Genomic DNA, 13,406 nt, shown 5'->3' with positions numbered 1-13,406 from the left:
GTCCCTGGCACGTCCCATGTCAGCCTATGCTGACCTGCTTAGGGTCCTCTGGTGTGCCCCATGCCGTCTCCAGTGGTTGCCTGTCACCCTCTGGGTCAGCTGGTGTCCCTCCAGATTCCCCATGTCACCCAGTGCAAGCCCCTAGGGTTCCTTGCCTTACTCATGTCCTCGCCATGAGTCATCCCTGTGACCCTGTCCCCCTCCTTGCTGTGCCTGTAACCCCTTTTGCACTACGAGTGTCCCCCAGGGTCACAGTGCTGCCTGCAGGTGTCCCCAGGACACTCCTGGATGCTCTGGTGACCCACTGTCTCTGCAGGTGGAGGACCTGGCAAGGGTGCTGGGCTTCATGGTGATGCAGGTGGCTGCAGTACTAGACGTGAGTGGGTGATACGCAGGTAGTGTAGGTGATACATCGCTGGCATGGGTGACATACGCATCACAGTGGTGAAAGGGGTGTCAGCAGGTGACAAGTGGGTGACACACATGCCACCTACTGCCGCTCTCCTCTCTGCATGCCAACCTGCCCAGCACCTGGGGGACACCCTTATCACCCTCAGGTCCCTCCAGCCTGTCTCTAGTGGTATCAGCCTGCTCCTGTGTCCCTGGGTGCAGGGGCTACAGGGCATCCAGACACCCTGGGTCCAGGGGTAACGGGGGAAAGGGTATGCCCTGCCTGCATCTCTAGGATGCCCGGATCCTCCAGATATGAACTGAGGAGCTTTGGGGAGAGGGGTTCCCTGGACGCTGGGGTCCCCAGACCCATGTCAAGGCTGTTTAGAGGGCAGGAGGCAGCTGGATGTCTGGATCCCTCAGATGCCTTAGGTCCCCTGGACAGAAACTGTGGTGATTTGGAGGAGAGGGCAAACTGAGACACCTAGATTCCTTGGACATAAGTGGAGGCATACATGTTAGCACCCTGGTCACCTGGGTGCCTCAGAAACAGAAAATAGGGTAGATTGGACATGAGACACAGATTTAGAAAATGGTTTAGGTTGGAAGGCACTTTTGAAGTTCACCTGGTCCAAGCCTCCTGCTCAAACAGGGCCACCTAGAGCCAGTTGCCCAGGACCATGTCCAGATAGCTTTTGAATATCTTCAAGGTGGGAGACTCCACAACCACTCTGGGCCGCCTGTGCCAGTGCTGTCACCCTCATAGTGAAAAAGCGTTTCCTGAGGCTCAGAGGGAACCTCTTATGATTCAATTTGATCCCAGTGCCTCTTGTCTTGGCACTGGGCACCACTGAAAAGAGCCTGGCTCCATCTTCTTTGCACCCTCCACTGAAGTATTTATATACACTGATAAGATCCCCCCTAGGCTATCACAGTCCCAGCTATCTCAACCTTTCCTCTTAGGAGAGATGCTACAGTCTCTTCATCATCTTTGTGGTCCCACTCAGGTGCATCCACCACTCCTCCCACTTCCGTGTCACCTGCGAAGTTGCAAAGGTGACATGCCCCATCATAGTATCACAGAATGGTTTGGGTTGGAGGCGACCTTAAAGATCATCTAATTCTAGCCCCCTTCCCACTAGACCAGGTTGCTCAAAGCCCCATCCAACCTGGCCTTGAACACTTCCAGGGATGAAGCATCCACCACTTCTCTGGGCAACCTGCTCCAGTGCCTCACCACCCTCAGAGTAAAGAATTCATTCAGAATTTGTCCAGAATCATCCAGATCATTAATGAAGATGTTAAAAAGACTGGAGACAGTGTTGATCCCTGAGCTACACTGCTAGTTACCAGCTTCCAATTAGACTTTCAGTTGCAGATCACAACCCTCATGATCCTTCTGTTCATCCGTTTTTCTACCAACATCAGTCTCTCCTTGTCTAAGCCATGCATTGTCAGCATCTCTATGAGGAAGTTATGGGAGACAGTATGAAAAGCCTTACGTGTTGAGGTACACGTGTAATACACTCCCCCTGAGCACCAAGCTAGTCTCCTCATTGTAATGGGCTATCAGTTTGGTTAAGCCTGATTTCCCCTAGGTAAATGCATGCTGAGTACTCCCAACCACCTTCTCCTTCATGTGTCTGGAAATGGTTTCCAGGAGAGTTTTCTCCAACACCTTTCTGTGGATAGAGCTGGGGCTGGCAGGCCTGTTATTTCCCTGGATCTTTCCTCTTTCCTTTCCTGAAGATAGGACTGACATTTGCTCACTTCCAATCTTCAGAAACCTCTCCCAGTTGCTGTAAGCTGGTCTCTTCAGTAAAGACTGAGGCAAAGAGGGCTTTGAGCAGGGAAGGACATAAAGCAAGGCTTCTGCAAGTACATAAACAGCAAAAGAAAGACTAGGGAAAACATTGGCCTGGGACTGAATGGGATTGGGGAATGAGTGACAAACAACAAGAAAAAGGCTGAAGTACTCAGTGCCTTCTTTTGCTGTTTATGCTGTTTGTTGTGATGCCTTCACATCAGCTATTAACCTTTCATGCAAATAAAGTTTTTCTCTTGGACCTACAATGATTGCATTTCATTGATCGTGACTTATTTCACATTGCTCTGAGCTGCTGTTCTAGCTTCTCTAGCTCATTTTCTAAAGTCCTTACTTCTGTTTCTAAATCTTGTACTTTTCCAACTTCCATCTCTGGTTGTGTAGCTTGTAAACAGGCTTTGTGGGGTTCTAAGATCTTCCTCTCTTTTGATTACGATGGTCTCTTGTCCTGCTAATTTAGGAGTTTCCTACGCCTCTAGTTTCTTGATTTCTTTTTGTAACTTCTTTATCGCCTTTTTCTTTTTTTTTTTTTTTTTGTTAGGAGATTCTGTGTGAGTCATGTAAGGTATATTAGAGTGTCCACATGGCACATGGCTTCTTTTTTACTGGAATTGAATTTTGCCCATTTGCAATGCCTAACCTAAGCTTCACGGTCTGCAGAGGTGGCATCTGCTACTTTGAAACAGCAGATCCTCCAAGGTCTTTTTCCCCTGTTAAATCACCCACTTGTGAAATTTGGTAACATCCTTTTCCTCATTGACATATTTCTTTAGTGTGAGCTGCAAGGTCTGTTTTATCTTTTGCACTTCCCATACTGCCTTTGCACAAACAAACTCTTATCAAGAGTTTTGTTGTGGGCTAACTTATAAGGAGTTTTAAGTGTGCTTTTTGTAAGAACTAATTCCAGATTTGCTTTCCTTCAGAGTTCAGTTGCTTCTGAGCATCCAGAGAGCCAGACAGCAAGGTGCACTTCTGGTCATCTGATTTTCCATCTTTACAAGTGTCCTGGTTCCAGTTAGGACAGAGTTAAGTAGCTCATAGTAGCTGGTAGGGTGCTATGTTTTGGATTAGGATGAGAAGAGCGCTGATAACATGCTGATGTTTTAATTGTTGCAGAGCAGTGTTTACACCAGGCCAAGGACTTTTCGGCTTCTCGCTCTGTCCTGCCAGCGAGCAGGCTGGGGGTGCAGCAGGAGCTGGGAGGGGACAGACCCAGGACAGCTGACCCAAACTGGCCGAAGGGGTATTCCATACCATCTGACGTCATGCTAAACAATATATAGGGGTGGCTGGCCGGGGTGGGGGGGCCGGCTGCTCGGGAATAGGCTGGGCATCGGTCAGCGGGTGGTGAGCAATTGCATTGTGCATCACTTGTTTCTTACACATTATTATTATTAATACTATTATCATTATCACTATTATTATTATTGTTATTATTATTTTCCTGTCTTAATAAACTGTCTTTATCTCAACTCACCGGCTTCACTTTCCCGGTTCTCTCCCCCATCCCAGAGAGGGAGGGGGGAGGGTGAGCGAACGGCTGTGTGGTGTTTAGCTGCCGGACGGGTTAAACCACAACAACAAGCTGTTCACTTTTATTGCAGGTTTTGTCTCTCAGTTTTGGGGCAACAGGATAAACTTGGGGCGTGGCTGTTTCTTAGGGCATATTCCCAGACAAAATACTGTTTGAGTCCAACCAAGCGTGTGTCAGGAGCTATTCCTGAAGTCAGCCGATCAAATATTAAATCAACAAAGTTTCATTTATTGAGGAGTGTCTGTGTGCAGCAGGAAGGGCTTGCCTTCAGTCCAACATTCTACCTGCAGTGCAGTTCCTTTACTATATAGGGGCAGGAGTATTCCACACTACTGATTTACTGCCATTAATCCAGGAGCTATGAGTGACTCAGACCTCTGCTCTGGAATAGTCTATTTCCAGATGCCACCCAGTGCAGTTTGGGATGAGTCTCACCAGATGATGAAGGGTTAAGGCAAATACTCAAAAACACAGAACAGGCACACTGATTGTCACTTTTCCTGGCACATAAATATTTATTTAGATGTGTTTAGCAATCTTGCCAAACCTGGATAAGCTCAAACCCCCCGAAAAAAACAACAACCTATTCTGTCAAGCAAGCAGTAATAGGAAAATTCACAGAAGAGAGAATTTTGACTCCAGGACTCCTACGCTGAATGCAGGTGAGAGATGTACAGAAAAAATTACAAATGTATCACCTGTACCTTGCCTGCATCAGATGATTACACGTAGGCCTGTCATGCATGACAAAGAGCCACCGCACAGAGAAAGTGCTAAAATGAAACTGATTTGGAGAAACTAGTTCAAATGGTGCCTACACATTTGGGTTCTATGATGTCAAATGGTGCCTTCAAATTTGGGTTCTATAATGTCAAGGATAGAAACTGCACAGACAAAGGTCCAAGTGTGCAATGAAACACACACAAATCATGATTTCAGAAATTTGTCAGAGACTATATCTTCAGGAATTCCTCTGGGGTTCACCAGCACCTGGAAGATTTTTCCAGTTATGGTCCAGTTACAGAGGAACCTATGGCACAGATGACTGACTGAAGACAGAAGTCTCTGAGAGTATTAGGAAAAAAGAAAGAAAGTGAGGCAGCAAGCTTTCTAATATGACTAAAGTGGGGAGAACTATGCCCTAAGTTTTGTGGTGAGTGGAGTCTGGTCCCCAGTGTTGGTCTGTTGGCTTCCCTTCCTTTCTTCTCTTCCTCTACTTCTCTGACTCTCAACACCTGCTATGTGCAGACCCCATAATTATATAAAAACTTACACTGATTCTTACAAAACCTTTTTAGATTTACACATGTTAACAAAAAAGCAGCTCCCAACAGACAGTTTGGAGCAGTACTGCCAGAGATCAAAAATAATAATAAAAAAATGCTGTTAACAGTGGGTTGTTGAGTTGTGGGCAAGTATGGCTTCTCCTAGAGGAAAAAAAAATAAACAAAAGTTCCAAAGAGCCATATCCTTTGAAATCCTACCTGGTGCAACAGCATCAGGAACAAATAGCTCTTCCTATCTCTCTGTAGATAGTTGTATTACCACATTTGAAGGAGAATTACACAATCACACATTCCTATCTCACACCCATTATTGTAATTCCAGTCCCTGAGCCAGCACAGCAGAATGCCCAGCTGAGACAGAAATGACTGAGATTGACTGCTGATCAAGCCCATTTACTCTTTATTGCTGACTGCTCTGGCAAGACTCACCCTTAGGCACAGCCAAGCAAACCTCCCTGTTTAACCCTTGTAGCTTTGGATCTGACCTTATGCTGCAGCCCACATGGCTGTGAATGAGTGGATTGGGCACAAGCTGGGAGCTCTGCATTCTGCATCCTCATGTCCCAGCTGACACCACTGATGCTGTGCAGATGTTCCTGCTGCCAGGCAGTCCCTGAGCCCAGGGCAGCTCCAGCTCCTTGGAGGTCTCTGATGAAGCCTGCCTGTGGGCTGAGGTGGAATTGTGAGATGAGCTCTTGGCCAGAATCTTCCCTGGGGAACCTTCTGAGGGAGTGCATCTCCTTGTGGCAGTCTGGCCTGATGTGACTGCCAGAGGGAGAAAAAATTCGGGAGACTGGTTGATGCAGAGCACACTGGCCAGCTCCCCGCAGCATGTGCTGGTGAGCTTGCATTCCCATGACCTGTGGGGGAGACACATGCAGAAGAGCTGTGGAGTCAGCACAGCCACCAGGGCAGATGCACCTGACATTGCCCGTGACATGCATTAACCCCAGCCTGCCAGAACACCACACAGTCCGTCCAGCACCAGGCCAGCTGGGGCCATGGAGATGGAACATGCCAGGCCCAGGCCCAGACAACGGGCGGCCATGGGGATGTTCTGCCCTGGCGCTAGGCCCAGCGCTATGCAGGCAGAGGGCTTCCAGATGTCCCCAGTTATAGAGGGCACGGCCACTGGGTCAGCCTGCCTTGAGCTGGGTGCAGCACCCAGCCCTTCAGCCCCTCCAACTCTTGCAGGAGGATTTCCACTGGTGGAACAGCCAGGCTCCATGTGGCTTCTGGTGCCTAGCAGCTGCCTGTGGCCATGGACCACCTTACAAGCCTTCATCCATTTGAACTTTTTCCTTCATCTTCAGGACCCTCCAATGCTGCCTGCAGCTGCTCAAGAACAGGTTTTCTGGCCTTTAATACTCACAGCTTATACACATAGGTCAGTCAGCCACAAGCAAGAAACCCTGCCCTTGGCAGGTTCTTTCCCGGCACAAACCCTCCTTTAAGCTTTGCTCTGATTACTGAATGGTAGTACATGCCACTACAATCTACAGCTAACTGACTATTTAAAGAGTGATTTTGTACCTCCCACCTGACAGAGAAGGAGAGCTCCCATCAGAAAGTGACAATCTGTGGAGAGGGAAAAAACCCTCCATACAGCTTAACAGTGAGATCAAAAGAAAGAAGCCTTCACAATTCAACAGGAAAGTAGAACATTTTGTTAATTGCATGAAAATCAAAAGAAATGTTGGTGGATGGGACACATGAGGTTTACAATTGCAGGAAGGAAAGTACAGGACAAAGCACAGCCCCAGAAGGAAAAAGAGAGACCTGCACCCTGTGCCCTTAAGACACCCAGGAGAGGACTGGGCTGAGGGCAGGTATAAGTGAGAGTCAACAGAAGGGAGAACATGAAGGTAAGAAGAGAGGTGAGCTGGGTTTTAGTGGGAAAAGAGCTACAGAAGGGAAAATATAGGTTCTTGCTGAACTAAATCTCTCTTAGGTACTCCCAAGCGCTGAGGGAACACTGATGGCAGGTGCAAGACAAAGACCCTTTGTCCACTGAAAATGCCTCATGGAATGACAATATGACCATAAGACGTGGAGTAATTCCATGCAACAGAACAAGCTGGGGGCCAACTGACTAAAGAGTAACTTTGCAGATGGGGACCTGGGAGACCTCAAATTGAGTAGGAGCATGCAATGTGTTCTTGGCAGTAAGGAACAACAGCCGCACCCTGGGCTGCATTGACAAGAACAGCTGGAAAGTCAAGAGGCATGAGTCTACTCCCGTGTTTGGCACATGTGAGATCATATTTGATTGGAGGGGGACGCAGACAAGACCATTCTAATTGTCCAGACCATCTGACTCTGTTTCAGTATCCATATCCTCCTGCATTAGCTTCACACAACTATCCCAGTTCCAGCAGTATCTCTTTCATGTCCCAGTACAGCGGCTGAGGGGATCCCCAACCTTAGCAGTTCTTCCATGAGTGCCACTGCCACATGTTCCATTGACACTGGGTACATTGGGCTGTACAGAAGGTGGGAGATGATATCTGTAATTGGACACTGCAAAAAATGTTCAGTATGTTAACTATCCTTTAAAGGAATCTAAACCAAACGAAACAAACACAAACCAAAAAAAGGAAATAGAATCGTAGAATGGTTTGGGTTGAAAGGGACCTTAAAGATCATCTAATTCCAACCCCTTGCCATGGGCAGGGACACCTCCCAGTAGATCAGGTTGCTCAAAGCTCCATCTAACCTGGCCTTGAATGCTTCCAGGGAGAGGGCATCCATGACTTCTCTGGGCAACCTCATCAACTCCTTCAGCCTGTCTTCTCAGGAGAGGTGCTCTAGCCCCTTGAACGTCTTTGTGGCCCTCCTCTGGACTTGTTCTAATAGGTCAATGTCTTTCTTCTGCAGGGGGCCCCAAAGCTGAACACAGGGCTCCAGGTGGGGTCTCATGAGGGCAGAGTAGAGGGGGGGAATCACCTCCCTCGCCCTACGGGTGAGACTTCTTTTGATGCAGCCCAGGGTATAGTTGGCTTTTGGGGCTGCAAGCACACTGTGCTGGCTCATGTTGAGCTTCTCGTCAACCGGCACCCCCAGGTCCTTCTCATCAGGGCTGCAAAGCAAATCAAAGCAAAGCAAAACAGACAAACAAACAAACAAAAGTATTACTTTGAATAGCATACTACTGAAGTACTACTTTGAATAGCATACTAATGGTAAAATTAAACAACTCTGCTAGGAAGGACACTGCCTGCGTCTTTTCAGCTCTAACTCATGATCTATTTCTGGACAATTCTGAGCACAGGTGTAATTTTCTAAGATGTTTTCCATATATTCCTATAGCCGTACGTGGACCACTCTTCCTGGGCTGACAGCTCTCCATCCATAGGTAAGTCTTGGCTTTCCAAGGGAAGAAAACTGTTCTTTGACAGTCATCCAGTAACACAAGGAAGGCTCACTACAATGAAAAAATTGTACCCCACAGGGAAGAGGGGATACAGAAACAGAACTGGGTTTTTACAGAGATTATGGTTTTTCCAGTACCTGAATCCTGAAAAGCCTTCTGCACCATGAGCCATCTTTTGCCCTGTCTTAGGGCTCCAGTCTCATTTTGTGCTGTGCCTGTGTGTGGCTCTCCTCCAGCTCACCCTGGGCACTCATATGACCATATTGTGAAGAAATGAACAGATCCCACCTACCTTGGCACCAGAGTTGTCTACCTGAAAAAGTACCACGTTTATGTGAGCAGGATGACCAAGTGAGCAGGATGATCAAGTCTGTACAGGGCTCCCTTGCTACTGCTGCTCACCAGCATGGCACCTCTCCTTGCCAGCCTGCACAGTGCAGATAGTCAAACCGATCAAGGGAGAAGCAACAGACCATGGCCATCTCACACATATGCCCTGGGGAAAAGTAGCATTGCAGCTTAACCCCTATCAAAATCAAAATATTAATTCACAAAGGCCCAAGATCTGCAGACATGCAGCAAATGCAGAACCCTATGTTTGCTTCTTTATCGTAGAATCATAGGATCATTAAGGTTGGAAGAGACCTTCAAGATCATCTGATCCAACCATCACCCTACTACTAACGTCACCCACTAAACCATGTCCCTAAGCACCAGGTCCAAAGGTAAGGATTCTCTCCAAATCCAAGTCAACCCTTCCAAGTTTTCAGATCAAGGACTACAGGGAAGGGGGTAATAACAAGAATAGGTTTGTATTTTCAGGAAGTTCAAACGAAAGGGCTTTCAAAAATATCTTCTGCAATAGAATTTATGCCTCTCTCTACTAGACAGAGGTATAAACTATCTCTGCATCTCCTGCAGACAAACAGTACTCTGTCTTTGCACAAAAGGGTTTGTAGAGGCAGTGGAAGGCTACATAGCTCTGTAGCTCCCATATGAGACCTCACACAGCAGGTCTCACCTCCATCTTTGTGGTCACCATTAAACTGCTCCTATCTCAGACACACAAGTTTTCTTCAATCTTACATTTTCTCCCCACTGCCCCATCTTGCTGAGGAGGGGCTGTGGGGTGCTTCACTGCCTCCAGGGTTAAACCCGCTGATGACGCTGATGGAGCAGCAGGTGGGAGAGCAGTCAGGTGCCAAACCTGCACTTCTTCCAGCATAGCCAGTCCCTGCCTCCCCTCCCTGCACACGCATTTTGCTTGTGACCAACAGGGCTGGAAGCAGCCTGCAGACCTGGGCCTGGGTCTAGTGCAGCCTTCTGCTCCATCTCTGCTGCTCCAGCAGCCAGAGACCTTCACAAAAGCCATCCCTTCTTCTGCGCTCCTGCAAGCTCACCGGGCAGCCCCAGCCCGGCCCTGGCACTTGTCTCCCACCCACAGCAAAGGGCTGCTGTTCCCCTGGGCCACCCAGCGCAAGCAGGATGATCTCCAGCCACAGCAGAGCCTCCTTGCAGCCGTGGGACCTCCCAGTCTCCACACAGGCCAGCACCTCCAGACCCACCAGGACAGCAACCCTGAGGCAGTGCAGAGCAGCGAGGGGACACAAAGGGGAGGAGTGGGGCAAGGCTGGCTTCAGCCCGCTTGGGCACCATGGACAGTGTGGCGCAGTGAGGGAGCTGCAGGTGGAGGTGCCTGTGCTGGTACAGTGTTTGTGACAGAAGGCGTTTGTGTCCCTGTAACAGCATCCCAGCCCGACTCTGAAAATCTTCTTCCTTTCCAAAGACAGCACACAAATTTCCCCCAAATACTTATAGAATAAAAGAAAAGACTTACACAATAAAAGAGTTAACCTTGGTTGAGGTTCATCGGGTGAGGGACTGCTTGAGCAAACAGGATAGACTTAAGTCCATGATGGGCTCTAGTGGGACCCACAAGTGCTGAGGGCAGCCGGCAGGTTGGGGTGCAGAAGCACATTCCTAGAGAGACACGTCAGGGTTATTGGGGAGGCACCCAAGGGCCCACACAATGGACAGTGGCATATGCTAACAACTAGGTTGAGGCGTATCAGGGAGTCTGAGGAGGAGATTGACTGGTGGAATTGTACTCTACCATCCTTGGGACAAAGGCATCGACCAGTCGTAACATATGATTCTAAAGATTCCCTACCCTCTCACTACTGGGCATAAGGGGTTGACTGCGGAATAAGGGGGAACGGAAGAAATTTTCTCGTCAGGGCAGCAAGCAAATCCCCTCCCTCCCTACCTCGCCTGCCCAGGTGCCCTTATACAATAGGTATGAAGACTGGGAACTTGAAGGTCACACAGATTATCAAGGGATGTCTCTAGATCAGCTAACCTGGTCCTTATGGGTGACTTCAACTTCACAGACATTAACTGGGAATACCAACTGTCCATACAAACAGGTCCAGGAAATCCCTAACACACACTGAAGATAACTTCTTGGCACAGGTGCTACGGGGAAAGGTGCCTCCTCGATTTGTTGTTTGTAAACAGAGAGGGTCTCTTGTGTAAAGTGGCGATTGGTGGCTGTCTTGGCCAAAGTGACCATGAAGTAGTTGAGTTTAAAATCTTTGGCAATAGGAGAAAAACTCCCCTCAAAACTTCATCCTTGGATATGAGGAGAACAGACGTCAGGCTATTAACCACTTCATAAGGTCCCCTGGGAACCTCTTTCTGAAGGTGTCAGGGTCCATCAGTGCTGGTTACTTTTTAAGAGCCGTCGCTTGAGAGCACAGGAGCAGGTGATTCCAAAGCGTTGGGTGTTAAACAAGCGGGGCAGAATGCTGGCTTGGCTGAGCAGGGATCTTCTTCTATAGCTTAGGCGGGAAAGGAAAGTCTATGGACACTGGAAGCAAGTTCAGGTGACAAGGGAGGACTACAGAAATGCTGTGTGCCATGGGAAGGAGAAAAGCTGTGCGGCCAAAACTCAGTTAGAGATGAAGCTGGCCAGTACTGTGGGGGGCAACAAAAAGGGCTTTTTAAAGTATGTCAACACCAAAAGGAGGACTAGAGGTAACATTGGTCTATTACTCGATGAGATGAGGCACCTCACAAATAGGGTCACAGACAAGGCAGACATTTAATGTCTTCTTTGCCTCTGTTTTCAACACCGAATACGGGCCTTGGGACACCTGGGGCCCTGTGTTGAAGGACCGTGATGGTGGGAGCAAGAAACTCCCAGCCAACCCTCAACTTGTGAGGGATTTGTTGCTCCAGCTGGATGCACAAAAGTCTATGGGGCCTGAGGGGATTCATCCCAGGGTGCTCTGGTACAGCTGGCCGATGTCATTGCAACCCCTCTCACAATGTGTCCAAAGGAAAGCAACAAAGATGGTGAAGGGTCTAGAGGGGAAGACATGCGAGGAGCAGCTGAGCTCATTTGGTTTTGTCTACAGCTTCCTCACAAGGCGTAGTGGAGGGGCAGGCGCTCATCTCTTCTCTCTGGTGACAGTGACAGGGCCTGAGGGAGCGGCGTGGAGCTGTCAGGGCAGGTTCAGGTTGGGTGTTAGGGAAAGATTCTTCATGGAGAGGGTGGGCAGGCACTGGAACAGGCTCCCCAGGGGAAGTGGTCACGGCACCAAGCCTGCCAGAGTTCAAGAAGGATTTGGACAATACTCACACACATATGGTTTGATTTTTGGGTGGTCCTGTGTGGAGTCAAGAGTTGCGTTTGATGATCGTCGTGGAGCCCTTTCAACCTGGGATATGCTACAGTTCCTTGATTCTAAGTGGAACATGTGCAGCAGCACAAGCTCATCGTGAGCACCAGATTCATGTTTAGTTGTTTTGACAGGGTTGTGCACAGGGCATAAGAAAAGGCATAAAAGAAGGACCCATGTGCTCTTGCTGAGGACTCAGACTCGCCATCAGCTGCCCGCACACCAGCAGTCCACCCATCAACGGGGAGGCCCCTGATGCCAACTGCCAGGGAAGATGAGATTTGACCTGGTGCAGTTCAAGCACGGTAGGGGCATTTGGTGGAAACCCTTACTGGAGGGATATTTCCAACTTTTTTTTTTTTTTAAATCCCTTCACGTTTTTACTTGATTTATGTTTCAATCAGTGATTGCTTGATTAGACTCAGAATCTGGAAGAAACCCTGGGCACCCCTCTACTGGTGCATCACAGTGCCCAAGGGCAGGGGGAAGGTCCAGCCCCAGGTGGGGCTTTGGAATGCTCCAGCAGTCCCAAGACTCCGGGGAAAGAAATCATGGGCCTCCCCAGAGCTTGGCAGATGATGGAGGTCTCTGAACCAGTGTCTCTCATGTCCTGTCTTCATCCCAAACTGTGCTCTTTTTGCACGGTGCTCACTAAAGCCCGTGTAATAACCATTTCCTACACCGTCTCTTTCAAATACCCAGTGCCCAAAGGGCTGGCACCACTTGTTCTTCATGTCTCCCAGTCTCACTGGGAGATCATACAATCCTAAGATCACAGAATGGTTTCAGTTGGAAGGAACCTTACAGATTACCCAGTTCCAACTCCCTCGTCATGGACAGGGACACCTCCCGCTAGATCAGGTTGCTCACAGCCCTGGCCTTGAACACTTGAACACCTGTTTGCGGGGTGGAGGGCACGAACCACTTCTCTGGACAACCCGCTCCAGGGCCTCGTCACCCTCAGTGTAAGAACTTCTTCCTAAGAGCTAATCCAAACCTACCCTTTTAACTGAAATCCATTGCTCCTTTTCCTGTCACTACACTCCCTGAGACTCCCTTTCCAGCTTCCTTGTGGCCCCCCCATTAGGTACTAGAAGGCTGCTGTAGGGTCTCCCCAGACCCTTCTCTTTTCCAGGCTCAACAGCCCCAGCTCTCTCAGTCTGTCTTTATCAGAGAGATGCTCCAGCCCTATGATCATCCTCGTGGCCCTCCTCTGGACTTGCTCCAACAGGTCCATGTTGTTAAGCCCCTGCACGTTCTGCTTTCAGGTGATTCTTCATGACGTGCAGTTATGGCTATAAAAACCTCAGAGACA

The sequence above is a fragment of the Anser brachyrhynchus genome, assembly GCF_964034855.1.
Source record: "Anser brachyrhynchus genome assembly, chromosome: 31".
NCBI lineage: Eukaryota > Metazoa > Chordata > Aves > Anseriformes > Anatidae > Anser > Anser brachyrhynchus.
The sequence above is the reverse complement of the archived record's forward strand: the minus strand, read 5'-3'. Positions refer to the sequence as shown.